Here is a 17,004-nt window from a genome sequence, read left to right on the forward strand (position 1 = left end):
GTAATCAATTGCTGAGGTAATTGTCCCCCATCTGATACGCTGCGTTGGCCTGAACTTTGGTTCAATGTCACTGAGGCAAAATTTCTGTAGCTACAGACATGGAGTGCAGATAGGTTTGCTCTTGATCAAACTGGCATCTAGAAGCTGCCATATCTATAGCTGCAGCATGTTACCTGCCCTTCCATCTTTATTCTGGATTAGAGTGGTGCTGAAAAAGCACAGCAGGTCAGGCAGCATCCAAGGAGCAGGAAAATCGATGTTTCAGGCAAAAAGCCCTTCATCAGGAATAGAGGCAGAGTGCCTACAGAGTGGAGAGATAAATGAGAGGAGGGTGGGGATGGGGAGAAAGTAGCATAGAGTACAATCGGTGGGTGGGGGAGGGGATGAAGGTGATAGGTCAAAGAGGAGGGTGGGGGAGGGGAGACTACCTGGTTAGGTCCACGCCCCCCAACAACCCACCCTCCCATCCTGGCACCTTCCCCTGCCACTGCAGGAATTGCAAAACCTGCGCCCACACCTCCATCCAAGGCCCTAAAGGAGCCTTCCACATCCATCAAACTTTTATCTGCACATCCACTAATATCATTTACTGTATCCGTTGCTCCCGATGCGGTCTCCTCTACATTGGGGAGACTGGACGCCTCCTAGCAGAGTGCTTTAGGGAACATCTCCGGGACACCCGTACCAATCAACCACACTGCCCTGTGGCCCAACATTTCAACTCCCCCTCCCACTCTGCCGAAGACATGGAGGTCCTGGGCCTCCTTCACCGCCGCTCCCTCACCACCAGACACCTGGAGGAAGAACGCCTCATCTTCCGCCTCGGAACACTTCAACCCCAGGACATCAATGTGGACTTCACCAGTTTCCTCATTTCCCCTTCCCCCACCTCACCCCAGCTCCAAACTTCCAGCTCAGCACTGTCCCCATGACCTGTCCTACCTGTCTGTCTTCCTTTCCACCTATCCACTCCACCCTCCTCTCTGACCTATCACCTTCATCCCCACCCCCATTCACCTATTGTGCTCTGTGCTACTTTCTCCCCACCCCCACCCTTCTCTCATTTATCTCTCCACCCTGCAGGCACCCTGCCTCTATTCCTGATTAAGGGCTTTTGCCCAAAACATCAATTTCCCTGCTCCTCAGATGCTGCCTGAACTGCTGTGTTTTTCCAGCACCACTCTAATCTAGAATCTGGTTTCTAGCATCTGCAGTCCTTGTTTTACCTTCCATCTTTATTGTATGTTAATGAACAATTCAAATCAATTTATAATTACTGAACAGTACATACTCTGGTAGTTAAATATCGGTGGTACACTTAAACAATAAACAGCAAATATAATAAATGCAAGCCATTGTCAGTCTTGTATCAAAGTTATATAACATTAACAAACCTATTTTGTCTAGAGTGATTTGGAGATGCCGGTGTTGGACTGGGGTGTACAAAGTTAAAAATCACACAACACCAGATTATAGTCAAACAGGTTTAATTGGAAGCACTAGGTTTCGGAGCGCTGCCTCTTCATCAAGTGGTTGTGGAGCAGGACCATAAGACACAAAATTTATAGCACAAGATTACAATGTCATGCAGATGAAATGATAAACCTAGATTAAGTCTTTCATCTTTTGGAATGGATTTGTCTTTTTGGTTCTTTAATATGCAAATCGCAGAACTTCTTTTAAGACATTCTGAAGATAACTTCAGGTTTTCTAACAAAAGGTGCCATCTCAGCTCAGAGAATACATTAAAGGCATGAGGTTAAAGTCTGTCTCTGTCCCAATCTTAAGTCAGACTGATTCTATTTCTAAAGTGGGATTTATATAATATTACATGGATTAACTGCAGGTTATGCATTTTTGAGCAAAATAAAACATATCTGCAAATATAATTTTGCAGATACAAATTCACCACATAAACCTATATGTGTGCACATGTAGGCCAGATAGAGTGAGCGTGTGCATATGGGTGTGAGAGTGTGTGTTTGTCATGGCTGAATTCAGAGAAAAGTGACTGACAGAAGTGAGTTGCCTTCGATACTTCTCCCAATGGGAGACTGCGGAGCGCGCAGGAGTAAAAGGCAAGTTTGTGTCAAGCCCATTCTCAGACTTTAGACTTTCAAACAAACTCTGTTCATATCCCGTACCCCTCTGCCCTTCCATTCCTTACAAATTCGCTCACCTATTAATGCACCTATCAGCAATGGATACAGAAGAGAAACACCTTTGAATTGGATGAGCGTCTCCTTTTAGAATCTCCTACTTAGTTCTCCTGGGCTTGGAATCCTGTCAATGGCTGGATTGAGCCCTTCAGCAGATCGCACTGTGACCCACAGGCTGCCTGCTGAACAAGCCAATCAAGAACATTGGCAGAGGGAACAAGTAGGGGGGGATGGGAAGTCGGGAGAAAGGAAAATTAATTTAATAAATGGTTATAATTTAATAAATATTTTCTGCTTTCCTTTGCTTTACATTTTTATAATTTCCATGATTTAGGAGGATGAGGTAAGTTAATTTTCATGTTGTTAGGCAGGATACAGTGAATACAATAGATTTACAAGTGGAGTCCACTTGTCAGCTCAGATTCCCTGTCTGCACATGCTTGTGATAACTCTGGTCTGAAGCCAACATTGTAGGGAATTACATCATTCTAGGCAGGAATTTCAAAAATTTGATGGTTGAGCAAATGAAACACACTTAATGATTATAAGTGATGTGCTGCAAGTTTGGAGTCTTGCCAAACAGCACGATAAAGTAATAACTTGAATTCTCAGAATCCAATATTTTCTGCATTTGTTTTAGATACCAGAAAATCATAGGCAGTTTGTCCCTGAATTCAATATTTTCAATCTTATTTAATTAAGGGGAGGCGCAGCCTAGTGGAATTATCGCTGGACTGTTAATCCAGAGACCCAGGTTCAATTCTCACCAAAAATCTGGAATTAAGAGATTAATCATCATGATTCCATTGTCAAATGTCAGAAAAACCCATCCTATTTACTAATGTCCTTTAGGGAAAGAAGCTGCCATCCATACCTGGTCTGGCCAACCCATGACTCCAGACCCACAGCAATGTGTTGTCATTTAACTGCCCCCCCACCCCGGATAATTAGGAATGTGCAATAAATACTGGCTTAGCCAGCAATGACCTCATTCTATGAATAAATTTTTAAAATCCTAACGATGAGTTCCAAGTTTCCAACAGTTGTGTCTTTAAATCAGAGTCATTTTCTGTTATAAACACGTCATCAGCTTTAAATTAAAAGTTATTGAGAAACAAGTCATCAAAGAAACTGTCACTTTAAACAAACCAAAAGTTCAAAGTCAATCAAATCATACAGTACCATTATTTTAAAATTTCTCATCGTAATTAACTTCCACCTACCTTCAGTTTATACAAGCCCACAACTGTTCTACTCTTCCTTCTGAAAAGATAAATCAGTTGTATGGCAGCCATCAGTTCCTGAACTGGATTTTCTGTGACTTAACAGCTTGATAGCAGACATCAGAAAAATAATTCTCTAATATAAACTAATATACACTTTTCAAAGAATCCCTCAACAGATTGTATAGATGCATATATTTCCAAGAATCACAGCTGCTTATGGAACATTATAAACAGATCTTGTTTACATTTTCAAAAAACCTCAGGTTATTCCAAGGGCACAAGGTTCAACCATGTATAAAGAACAATCTTTCATTGTCTTTGAACATGTTAGTTTGAATCCTATATAAAGACATAACTATTTATATCACCCTAAACACTACAAAACAAAAACAAATAGAACAGGCTGTAATATTGTATGTCCTAGATCATTGGGTTTAATCAAAAAGGTCAAATATCCTCACTCTCACGTTAAAAGTATCAGGATTTAATGACCTTCCCATAGATGGGAACTGGTTTGGACAAAGATATTAACAGACAGGATGAAACACAAGGAAGCAATACCAAAAATGTGAAAACCATAACAAAAGGACGTTGGTAAAGATGATAAACATGGTAAAGATATTCACATTTCTTTAGAAAGCATTTGCATGTTTAAAAAACTACTTTAAATACCTCTTGTGCATTGTATCCTTTCAGGTGACATAGGTATTGCTGGCTAGGCTAGTATTTATTCCTGATGAAGGTGTTTGCCCAAAACGTCGATTTTCCTGGTTCTTGGATGCTGCCTGACCTACTGTGCTTTTCCAGCACCACACTCTCGACTCTAATCTCCAGCATCTGCAGTCCTCACTTTTGCCTAGTATTTATTGTCCATCCCTAGGCACCCTTGAGAAGATGGCGATATGCTACTTTCTTAATTTGGCATACATAGACCCACAATGCTGTTGGGTGGGGGAGCTCTGGAATTTTGATTTACCAACAGTAAAGGAACAACAATATAGTTCCAAGTCAGGATGGTGAGTGGCACTTGCAGGTGGTGGTCCCCATTTATCTGTTGCTCTTGTCCTTCTAGGTGGAAGTGGTCACAGAATTGGAAGGTGCTATCTAAGGGGCCTTGATGAAACTCCAACATGTTTGACTTTAAATTACTAGAATACAGCATTTCTCGAGGGCTCTTCCAATTTTTCCTACATATTACCCAGGTATAAAGAGGTTTCTTCCAATACATCAAGAAAAACTCTTCTGGTCCATTCTGACCAAAATGTCCATCCACACTAACCCTATTTCCCTGCACTTGGCCAATATCCTTCTAAACCTTTCTTATCCGTGTATTTGTGTAAATGCCTTTTAAATGTCATTAATGTACCCGCCTCAAGCAGTTCTGCTGGCAGCTCATTTCATATGTGTACCACCCTCTGTGTAAAACAAAAAGTTGCTCCTCAGGTTCCCTTTTATTCTTTCCCCTCTAACCTTAAACTGATGCCCTCTGGTTCTTGATTCCACAACCCTGGGAAAAAGACTAAGTACATTCACCCTATCCACGTCTCATGACATTATACACTTCTGTAAGGTCCCTCCTCAGTCTCCTATGCTCTAAAGAAACATGTCGCAGCTTGTCCAATTTCTCCCTATAACTCAGTCCCTTGAGTCCTGGCAACATCCTTGTAAATTTCTTCTTCACTCTTTCCAGTTTAATAACATCCTTCCTGTAACAAGGTGACCAAAACTGAACACAATATTCCAAGTGCAGCCTCATCAACATCCTGTACAACTGCAACATAACTTCCCAACTTCGATACTCAATGCTCTGACTGATGAAGACCAGACGCCTTCTTCACTGCCCTGTCTACTGGTGACTCCACTTACAGAGAACTGTGCACCTGATTCCAAGGTCCCTCTGTTCCACTACACTCCTTAAGGCCCTATCATTCACCCTGAAATTCCTACCTTGTTTTGACTTTCCAAAATGCAAGACCTCATACTTATCTACATTAAACTACAAATATTCCATAAATTCTCAACGGTATTCATCATATTTTGATACTTGGGAATTCAATTGTTAATCATTTTCAGTAAATAATCTCTTTGTTTCTTTAAGATTTTGCAATCCTCAAACACAATAACAGACCATTCATGTTTTATTAGTTATTAATGTTTACTAAATACTGAACATCTGACACAACCTGTTGAAATATGTATCAAAAATACTCTTGCGTGATAACAGAAATTACTGGAGAAACTCAGCAGGTCTCACAGCATTTGTAGAGAGAAAGCAGGCATTTCCTACTGAAGGGTTTATGCCTAAAACGTAGATTCTCCTGCACCTTCGATGCTGCCTGACTGCTATGTTTACCAGTGCCACACTTTTTGACACTGACTCTCCAGGATCTGCAGTCCTTACTTTCTCTGAGAAGAGAAAGCAGAGTCAATGTTTTGGGTCCAAGGAATCTTCATCAGTAAGTAGCTAGAAAATTATGATATATGTGCTGAAGACAGGGGATGGGGAGAGGAGTTAAAAGAGTGAGAGAATAGCTACAGACAGCCCAAAGGGAGAGAAAGACAACAAGGCAGACAATAGAATGGATAATGGTCAACCAGGGAAGAAGAAAAGCTGATATTAGATTAGATTAGATTAGATTACTTACAGCGTGGCAACATGCCTTTCGGCCCAACAAATCCACACCGGCCTGCCGATGCGCAACCCAACCCCCTACATTTACCCCTTCACCTAACACTACGGGTAATTTAGCATGGCCAATTCACCTAACCTGCACATTTTTGGATTGTGGGAGGAAATCAGAGCACCCGGAGGAAACCCATGCAGACACGGGGAGAATGTGCAAACTCCACACAGAGAGTCGCCTGAGGCAGGAACTGAACCCGGGTCTCTGGCGCTGTGAGACTGCAGTGCTAACCATGCCTACTTATATTGGGGACTATAAGTAGGTGAAAATGGATTAGCTGTATTGAAATTCTGAGATTGTGAGGACTGCAGATGCTGGAGAAGTCAGAATCGATAGTGTGGCATCTGAGGAACAAGAGTGTCGGGCTTAACCCTTCATCAGGGCTGGGGATTCTAAGAGGATGTTTCCTCCTCGTGAAAGAGTCAAGAACTCAAGGGTATAGTGTCAGAATAAATGTGCAATGATTTAAGATTGAGATGAGGAGGAATTTCTTTGCTCAGGGAGTTGAGTTCTTTGGAACTCCTTTCCACAGAGAGCTGTGGGGGCAGAGGCCTTGTGTGTACTTAAGATAAGACGTAGGAGCAGAAATTAGGCCTTTCAGCCCATCAAGTCAGCTCTGACATTCAGCCATGACTGATAGGTTTTTCAATCCCATTTTCCCGCTTTCTCCCCTAACCTTTGATCCCCTTGGCAATCAACAAATTATCTATCTTTGTTTTAGATGTACTCAATGACCAGGCCTCTATAGCCTTCTGTGGCAATGAATTCCACAGACTCACCACTCTCTGGCTGAAGAAGTTTCTCTTTATCTCCATCTCAAGGGTCTTCCCATTACTCTAAGGCTGTGCCCTCGGGTTCTCATCTCTTCTGCCAGTGGAAATATCTTCTCAATGTCCAATTTGTCCAGGCCGTTCAGTATTCTCTAAGTTTCAATCATCCTTCTAAACTCCATCAAGTATTGTCCCAAAGTCTTCAAACGTTCCTTGTTTGTTAAGCTTTTCATTCCTCGTGAGACTCCTCTGGACCTGCCACACAGCCAATACATCCTTTGGATTTGGAGATGCCGGTGTTGGACTGGGGTGTACAAAGTTAAAAATCACACAATACCAGGTAATAGTCCAACAGGTTTAATCAACAGGTTTAATTGGAAGCACTAGCTTTTGGAGCGACGCTCCTTCATCAGGTGGTTGTGGAGGAAACAATTGTAAGACACAGAATTCCTGAAGAAGAGCTTATGCCTGAAACGACGATTCTCCTGCTCCTTTGATGCTGCTTGACCTGCTGCACTTTTCCAGCAACACATTTTTCAGCACAGAATTTATAGCAAAAGTTTACAGTGTGATGTAACTGAAATTATACATTGAAAAATATCTTGATTGTTCATCTGTTCGAATACCATGATAGTTTCACTTCTTTTTCATATGTAAATCACAAAATGTTCTTTTAAAAAAAGTTACATTCTCAGGTTAACTGTAACAATTGGTGTCAGCCCAGATAAGATGTTGGAGGTGTTAGCCCCCTGTGTTCCCTGTCTGTGCCATAATGTTTAGACTGATTCTAATCTAAAAAATGAGATAAGAGTTTTACATGAATTTATGTAAGATTAGAATTGTTAGATTAGAATCAGTCTAACATTATGGCACAGACAGGGAACACAGGGGGCTAACACCTTCAACACAGTGGTAAAAACAATAACTGCAGATGCTGGAAACCAAATACTGGATTAGTGGTGCTGGAAGAGCACAACAGTTCAGGCAGCATCCAAAGGGCTTTTGCCCGAAACGTCGATTTCGCTGCTCGTTGGATGCTGCCTGAACTGCTGTGCTCTTCCATCACCACTAATCCACCTTCAACACAGTATCTGGGCTGACACCAATTATTAAAGTTCACCTAAGAATGTAACTTTTAAAAAGTTTTGCGATTTACATATGAAAGAAGTGAAACTAACATGGTCATTCTAACAGATGAGAGACTTAACAAACAATCAAGGTATATTTCAATGTATAATTTCAGTTACATCACACTGTAAACTTTTGCTATAAATTCTGTGTCTTACAATTGTGTCCTCCACAACCACCTGATGAAGGACCACCTAATTTAACTTAATACATCCTTCCTTAGTTATGGGGCCAAACATTGCTCATAATACTCTAAATGTGGTCTAACCACAGTCTTTAAAACCTCAGAAGCACATCCCTTCTTTTGTATTCTGTCCTCTTGAGATGAATGACAGCACTGTATTTACCTTCCTAACTACCAACTCAACCTGCAAGTTTATGTTGACAGAAACCTGGACTCGGACTCCCAAGTCCCTTTGCACTTCAGCTATCTGAATTTTCTCCCCATTTAGAAAATAGTCCATGCCTCTGTTCTTCCTACCAAAGTGCATAACTTCACACTTTCTTTGCCCACTCTCTTAACCTGTCTAAATCTTTCTGCAGCCTCTCTGCCTCCTCAATACTACCTGTCCCTCTACCTATCTTTGTATCATCTGCAAACTTAGTCAGAATGCCCTCAGTTCCTTCATCCAGATCATTAATGTAAAATGAAAAGTCATGGTCCCAACACTGAGCTTTGTGGAGCACCACTGGCCACTGGCTTCCATCCTGAGAAGGACCCTTTTATCCCCACTCTTTGCCTTCTGCCTGACAGCCAATCTTTTATCCATGCTAGTACCATGCCTCTAATACCATGGGCCCTTATCTTACTCAGCAGACTCATGTGCAGCATCTTATCACTGGCCTTCTGGAAGTCCAGATGCATAACATCCATTGGTTCTCCTTGGTCTAACTTGTTCATTACCTCCTCAAAGAATTCTAACAGATTCATCAGGCACAACTTCCCCTTAATGAAACCATGCTGACTCTGCCCTATTTTACCATGCACTGCCAAGTATTCAGAAATCTCATCCTTCACAATGGTCTCCAAAATCTTACCAACCACTGAGATCAGGCTAATCAGCCTATAATTTCCAATATTTTGTCTTTCTCTCTTCTTAAACAGGTGGATTAAGGCTGACAAATTCATGATCAGTCAGGGAATCAAGGGCTATGGGGCAAAATGCAGGAAAATGTATGAAAAATGTCAAATCAGCCATGATCCGAATGAACGGCACAGCAGGCTCGAGGAAGGCAAAAGGCGTAGTTCTACTCTTATTTCTTCCGGATTTATGAAAAGCAGCCCAATAATGCTAAGCCCTGGGTGTGCAAGTGGGCAAAAGGACATTGAAGGAGATGTTCAGACTCCAAAATTATTGATCTTGAGATTCTGACGGCTGCAGGGTCCTCAAGTGGAACATGAGGTGCCACGCTTCCAGCTTACACTGCGCCACACTGGAGCACTGTGACAGCCCAAAACACAGATGTTGGCCAGAAAATTCTCTTTATGAGTTATCTTCCATTAGTTTATGTTCTATTATCCTCCTCTAAGCCAGCCATACCTGAAGTTAAACAACAGACTATGATGCATAAAGTGCTGGGAAAACGAAGGCAGTTTAATGAATTTGGAGACAAAGTCCTTTTGAAGAGGAGCTAATTTTTAAAATTAATAATTCACTGAATTAGTTAAGGCAGAATCTATCACTGCTATTTTCTTACACTTTCAGCTACTGCCAGAAGCCAGATAGGCCCTGCAGAAGGACAAGAAAGGAACAGAAAATAACTTAACCTTTGACTTCATGAAATGCAGCACTGAAGGTTTTTCTCATCTCACTTCACAGACAGCAAAGTCCCAAAGTAGCTAATGCTTTTGATGAAAGTCTGAGCAGTGATCCTTCAAAGTACTTCAACCTTTGAGGAGAATTTGTAGCGAGGAGGAGACATGAGTTGCAAGGAGGGAGAACTGCTGATTTGTGTCAGCAAGTAGTCTGCAGTGATTTCATAACATTTATGTGAAGTGGACTTCCATTATCTTTGGCATGTGCTGTATTTAAACTAAAAGCTGATTTTATTTATAAATATCTTTTAAATGAAAGCTGCCACACTGTGACCTAAAAGCGGACCCATTTCACTTTCACAACCTCTAGTACATTAGATTTATTTCTTTTTGTGTATGCTCCTAGCTCTCCTGCTGTTGTTACTAAAACGCTGTTTTAAAATACTGTTATGACATATTGGCTCCTAAAGTGATGCTTGAAAACAAAAACTTCATGTGCTTCAAATGTCAGTAAATTCATTAGGATTCAAAAGCTTCTTTGTTCAATGTAGTATCATGTAATTAACTACTTCCAAACAAAAACAGTTTTCAGAGTTTCTGGAATGGCACTACAGTCAATGTTTATCATATTTACTGAATGTATTTGAGTATAATTCACAGTTTGCTCTTTGTTTATTGGTGAGCACTTGGAAATTAAAAAATGTAAACTTAAAATTTTAGGAATACTATGAAAGGAATATATTAATTTTTGACCAGGTGTTCCCTCCTAAAATAGGTTTATTTTTCCTTTGTTATTTTGCTGTCTACAAATTTGACATTCTCAGCTGTATCTCACATTACTCACAACATACTTTGCTTTTTATTACAACAAACTGCAAAGGAAAAATATACATCAGCACTTTCCTTAACTGTCCCAACATAAGGTCTGTTGTAAATCAAAACAGAAATATAATTGCAAAAATCTAAATATTTGTTCTTCCAGAAACAAAGGCATTTTTTGTCAATACTGCTTAAACCCAAAACAGGAAGACCATATTTGCAAGTTTAAATCTTAGGAGCTCTTGGTTCAGACAGAAAAAGATCAAATTAAGCTTTGCTGGGGGGGGGGTGGAGAGAGAGAGAGACAGAGGATAAAGAATTCCTCCTTTCTGAGGTACTCTTATTTAAGTTGTCACACCTTCATTCAGTGATTAACACTAACTTTAGCAAGGCCTTCAACAAAGTTCCACATGATAGACTGGTTAGTAAGGTTAGTTCACATGGGATGCAGGGATAGATAGCCAACTGAATACAAAATTGTCTTCACAGTAGACAACAAAGGGTGTTGAATCAAGATTAGAGTGGTGCTGGCAAATTGACGATTTTCCTGCTCCTCGGATGCTGCCTGACCTGCTGTGCTTTTCCAGCACCATTCTAATCTTGACTCTGATCTCCAGTAGTGCCTCCCTCCCACCCTCCTCCTCTAACCTAATAATAAGATCCGTTGTGGTAAGGAGGTAAGTGCCGAATTTTGCTTGTTGTATTCTTTAGACCCAGTTTTTTTAAATAAAGGTTAGCTTTAGAGGGATGGCAGTGAAGGCAGTGCAATGTTCCTCCTGCAACATGTATGAGGTGAGGGATGCCATGGACATCCCTGCTGATTACACTTGCAGGAAGTGCACCCATCTCCAGCTCCTCCAAGACCGTGTTAGGGAACTGGAGCTGGAGTTGGATGAACTTCGGATCATTCGGGAGGCAGAGGGGGTCATAGATCGGAGCTATAGGGAAGTAGTAACTCCAAAGATGGCAGATAGATGGGTGACAGTGAGGGGGACTGGGAGGAAGCAGCCAGTGCAGGGACCCCCTGTGGTCGTTCCCCTCAAGAACAAGTATACCGTTTTGGATACTTGTGGGGGGGACGACTTACCAGGGGTAAGTAACGGGGCTCAGGCCTCTGGCACGGAGCCTGTCCCCGCTACTCAGAAGGGAAGGGTGGAGAAGAGCAGAGCAATAATAATTGGGGACTCGATAGTTCGGGGCACAGATAGGCGGTTTTGTGGGAACGAGAGAGACTCACGTTTGGTATGTTGCCTCCCAGGTGCAAGGGTACGTGATGTCTCTGATCGTGTTTTCCGGGTCCTTAAGGGGGAGGGGGAGCAGCCTGAAGTCGTGGTCCATATTGGCACCAATGACATAGGTAGGAGTGCTGAGGATGTTAGACAGGCTTTTAGGGAGCTAGGTTGGAAGCTCAGAGTTAGAACAAACAGAGTTGTTGTCTCTGGTTTGTTACCCGTGCCACGTGATAGAGAGTCGAGGAATAGGGAGAGAGAAGAGTTAAATGCGTGGCTACAGGGATGGTGCAGGAGGGAGGGATTTCGGTATTTGGATAACTGGGGTTCTTTCTGGGGAAGGTGGGACCTCTATAGACAGGATGGTCTGCACCTGAACCTGAGGGGCACCAGTATCCTTGGGGGGAGGTTTGCTAGTGCTCTTGGGGGGGGTTTAAACTAACTCTGCAGGGGCATGGGAACCCAGACTGTAACTTTAGGGTGCAGGACCTGGAGTGTAGGGAGGGTAGGAATATGGTATCAATCTTAAAGGATCGTGCCTGTAAACAGAAGAGTGGCTTGAAGTGTGTATACTTTAATGCCAGAAGTATACGAAATAAGGTAGGTGAACTCGCAGCGTGGGTTGGTACCTGGGACTTCGATGTTGTGGCTATTACGGAGACATGGCTAGATCAGGGACAGGATTGGCTGTTGCAGGTTCCAGGGTTTAAATGTTTTAGTAGGGTCAGAGGTGGGGGTAAAAGAGGGGGGGGTGTGGCTTTGCTTGTCAAAGATAGTATTACAGCGGTGGAAAGGAAGATGGATGAAGATTTGCCATCTGAGGTAGTTTGGGTTGAGGTTAGGAATAGGAGAGGTGAGGTCACCCTGTTAGGAGTCTTTTACAGGCCTCCTAATAGTCCTAGAATCGTTGAAGAAAGGATTGCGAAGATGATTCAGGAGAAGAGTGACAGTAATAGGGTGATTGTTATGGGAGACTTTAACTTTCCTGATATTGATTGGGAAAGCTATAGCTCAAGTTCGTTCGATGGGTCAGTGTTTGTGCAATGTGTGCAGGAGAGTTTCCTGACACAATATGTAGATAAGCCAACTAGAGGTGAGGCCATACTGGATTTGGTTCTGGGTAACGAACCAGGCCAGGTATTAGAACTAGAGGTAGGTGAGCACTTTGGGGACAGTGACCACAATTCGGTGATTTTTAGTCTCGTGATGGGGAGGGATAAGTGTGTACTACAGGGCAAGAGTTATAGCTGGGGGCAGGGAAATTATGATGCGTTGAGGCATGACTTAGGATGTGTGGATTGGAAAAGTAGATTCCAAGGCAAGAGCGTAATTGATATGTGGAACTTGTTCAAGGAGCAACTATTGAGTGTCCTTGATAAGTACGTACCTATCAGGCAGGGAGGAAAGGGTCGTGTGAAGGAGCCGTGGTTTAATAAGGAGTTGGAATCCCTTGTTAAATGGAAGAGGGCGGCCTTTGTAAAGATGAGGCGTGAAGGTTCAATAGGGGCGATTGAGAGTTATAAGGTAGCCCGGAAGGACCTGAAGAGAGAGCTAAGAGCAGCAAGGAGGGGACATGAAAGGTCCTTAGTTGGTAGGATTAGGGAAAACCCTAAGGCTTTCTATAGGTATGTTAGGAATAAAAGAATGACTAGGGAAGGAATAGGTCCAATCAAGGATAGTAATGGGAAGTTGCGTGTGGAGGCTGAAGAGATTGGGGAGGCGCTGAATGAATACTTTTCGTCAGTATTCACTCAGGAACAGGACATTGTTGTCGATATGAATACTGAGGCACGAATAAGTAGAATGGATGGCTTTGAGATATGTAGAGAAGAGGTGTTGGAAATTCTGGCAAGGGTGAAAATAGATAAGTCCCCTGGGCCTGATTGCATTTATCCTAGGATTCTCTGGGAAGCAAGGGAGGAGATTGCAGAGCCATTGGCCTTGATTTTTGTGTCCTCTTTGTCTACAGGAGTAGTGCCAGAGGACTGGAGGCTAGCAAACGTGGTTCCCTTGTTCAAGAAGGGGAGTAGGGATAATCCTAGTAACTATAGGCCAGTGAGTCTCACTTCTGTTGTGGGCAAAGTCTTAGAGAGAATTATAAGGGATAGGATTTATGCACATCTGGATAAGAATGATGTGATCAAGGATAGTCAGCATGGTTTTGTGAAGGGCAGGTCGTGCCTCACAAACCTTATTGAATTCTTTGAGAAGGTGACGAAGGAGGTAGATGAGGGGAAAGCGGTAGATGTAGTATATATGGATTTTAGTAAGGCGTTTGATAAGGTCCCCCATGGTAGGCTACTGCAGAAAATACAGAGATATGGCATTGAGGGTGAGTTGGAGGTTTGGATTAGGAATTGGCTCTCTGGAAGAAGACAGAGGGTAGTAGTTGATGGCAAAGATTCATCTTGGAGTGCCGTCACTAGTGGTGTTCCGCAAGGATCTGTTTTGGGACCATTGCTGTTTGTCATTTTTATAAATGACCTGGAGGAAGGGTTAGAAGGTTGGGTGAGCAAGTTTGCGGATGATACGAAAGTCGGAGGAGTTGTAGACAGTGAGGAAGGATATGGCAGGTTACAGCGGGATATAGAGAAGCTGCAGAGCTGGGCAGAAAGGTGGCAAATGGAGTTCAATGTAGCTAAGTGTGAAGTGATTCACTTTGGTAAGAGTAATAAAAAGATGGATTACTGGGCTAATGGTAGACTACTTGGTAGTGTGGAAGAGCAGAGGGATCTTGGTGTCCATGTACACAGATCTCTGAAAGTTGCCACCCAGGTAAATAGTGCAGTGAAGAAGGCATATGGCGTACTGGCTTTTATTGGTAGAGGAATTGAGTTCCGGAGTCCTGAGGTCATGCTGCAGTTGTATAAGACTCTGGTGCGGCCGCTTCTGGAATATTGTGTGCAGTTTTGGTCGCCATACTATAGGAAGGATGTGGAGGCACTGGAACGGGTGCAGAGGAAGTTTACCAGGATGTTGCCTGGTATGGTAGGAAGATCCTATGAGGAAAGGCTGAGGCACTTGGGGTTGTTTTCTTTGGAGAAAAGAAGGTTTAGGGGTGATTTGATAGAGGTGTACAAGATGATTAGGGGGTTAGATAGGGTTGACAGTGAGAACCTTTTTCCGCGTATGGAGTCAGCTATTACAAGGGGGCATAGCTTTAAATTAAGGGGGGTTAGATATAGGACTGATGTTAGGGGTAGGTTCTTCACTCAGCGAGTCGTAAGATCATGGAATGCCCTGCCAGTAGCAGTAGTGGACTCTCCCTCTTTATGGGTATTTAAGCGGGCATTGGATAGGTATATGGAGGATAGTGGGTTAGTGTAGGTTAGGTGGGCTTTGATCGGCGCAACATCGAGGGCCGAAGGGCCTGTACTGCGCTGTATTGTTCTATGTTCTATGTTCTATCTGCAGTACCCTCTTTCAACTAACAAAGCGTGGTGGTGGATGGTAGCTATTCAGACAGGAGGCCTGTGACCAGCGGAGTTCCATCGAAATAGTACTGGGTCGATTGTTGTTGGTCATTTATATAAATGACTTGGATGAGAATATAGGAGGAACTATTAGTAAGTTTCCAGATGACACCAAAGTTGGTGGCATAGTAGACAGTGAAGACGGTTTTCTAAGATTACAAAGAGAGCTGGAGCAGATGAGCCAATAGGCTAAGTGGCAGTTAAGAGTTTAATTTAAATAAATGCATTTTGGTTAGGCAAACCAGAGCAGGACTTATACAGTTAATGGAAGGGCCCTGGGGAGTGTTATCAAACAGAGAGACCGAGGTTGCAGGTACATAATTCATTGAAAGTGGTGTGGCATGTAGACAGAGTGCTGAAGAAGGCATTTGGTATGCTTGCCTTTATTGATTAGATTAGATTCCATACAGTATGGAAACAGGCCCGTTGGCCCAACAAGACTACACCCAGACGCATTCCCCTAGCCAATATTTACCCCTGACTAATGCACCTAACACTATGGGCAATTTAGCATGGCCAATTCACCTGACCTGCACATCTTCGGATTGTGGGAAGAAACTGGAGCACCCGGAGAAAACCCACACAGACACGGGGAGAATGTGCAAAACTCCACACAGTCACCCAAGGTGGGAATCGAACCCACCTTGCTGGCGCTGCGAGGCATCAGTGCTAACCACTGAGCCACTGTGCCGCCCAAATTGGTCCAATTAGTGTTCAACTGGTCAGTGCATTGAGTATAAGAGTTGGGAAGTCATGTTGAGGTTGTGCAAGACATTGGTGAGGCCGCTTTTGAAATACTCTGCACAATTCTGGTTGCCCTTTTATAAGATTAATGTTGTTAAAGTAGAAAGGTGCAGAAAAATCTACAAGGATGCCGCCAGGGCTGGAAGGTTTGAGTTATAAGGAGAGACTGGGACTTTTTCCCCTGGGGCAGAGGTTGAGGGGTGACCTTATAAAGGTTTATAAAATCACATGGGGCATAGAAAAGGTGAATAGTCTAGGTCTTTTTCACAGTGTTCTATGTGTGTATGGAATGAGCTGCTAGAGGAAATGGTAAAGGTGGGTACAAATACAACTTATAATAGACATTTGGACAGATACATGAATAGGAACATTTTAGAGGGATGTGGGCCAAATAACAGGCAAATAGGACCAGTTTACTTCAGGAAACTTTGTCGGCATGGATGAGTTGGACCAAAGGGTCTGTTTCCATGTTCTATGATACTTTGATAAGAAAGCAGAATATTTCGAGAGGACTTCTGTTTTGTCAGACGCATTAAAATAAATTTTGATTAAACAGTCAAAAATTCAAAGAACTGTGGATGCTGGAAATCATAAACAAAGTCAGAAATTGCTGTAAAAACTCAGCAGGTCTGGCAATATCTGTGGAGAGAAAGCAGTGTTAATGTTTCGTATACAGTGACCCTTCTTCTGATATGAATGCAGCTAGAAAAAGGTTGGTATATATGCTGAAGATGGAGTGGGAAAAGGGGAGATGGAACTCAGATAGCTTTCCTGTACACTGAGGAAACAAAGCACAGACTGGCGAACTACTTTGCAAAATACTTACATTCTGTCCACAAAATAGACCCTGAGCTTCTGCTTACTGCTATTTCAACACATCACTGTGTTGTCTTATCAATATCTCTACCTCAAGCAAAGCTCAGTGCAGGCTGGAAAAGCAGCACCTCATTTTCTACGAGGGGTCCCTGCAATGTTAGAACTTAATAGTAGTTTAAATTACTTACAGTGTGGAAACA

At 42.6% G+C, this 17,004-nt stretch overlaps 1 protein-coding gene across 12 annotated transcripts in view; it reads right to left on the reverse strand.

Moving 5' to 3' along the window:
• The window catches only part of fam110b (family with sequence similarity 110 member B), a 216,556-nt gene that overhangs the window by 71,735 nt on the left and 127,817 nt on the right, over positions 1–17,004 (reverse strand). For 3 of the 12 annotated variants that reach the window (XR_011960757.1, XM_072571603.1, XM_072571596.1), the window contains exon 3: positions 3,383–3,422. The exons of 6 other annotated variants lie outside the window; for them this stretch is intronic. The gene's annotated coding sequence lies outside the window, so the exon portion shown is untranslated. Of the gene's footprint in view, positions 1–3,382; positions 3,423–4,057; positions 5,508–6,848; positions 7,420–17,004 lie in introns of those variants that run through there. 3 more of the 12 variants (XM_072571604.1, XM_072571606.1, XM_072571605.1) reach the window with 3 other exon arrangements.

The sequence above is a fragment of the Chiloscyllium punctatum genome, chromosome 5 (assembly GCF_047496795.1).
Source record: "Chiloscyllium punctatum isolate Juve2018m chromosome 5, sChiPun1.3, whole genome shotgun sequence".
Taxonomy (NCBI): domain Eukaryota; kingdom Metazoa; phylum Chordata; class Chondrichthyes; order Orectolobiformes; family Hemiscylliidae; genus Chiloscyllium; species Chiloscyllium punctatum.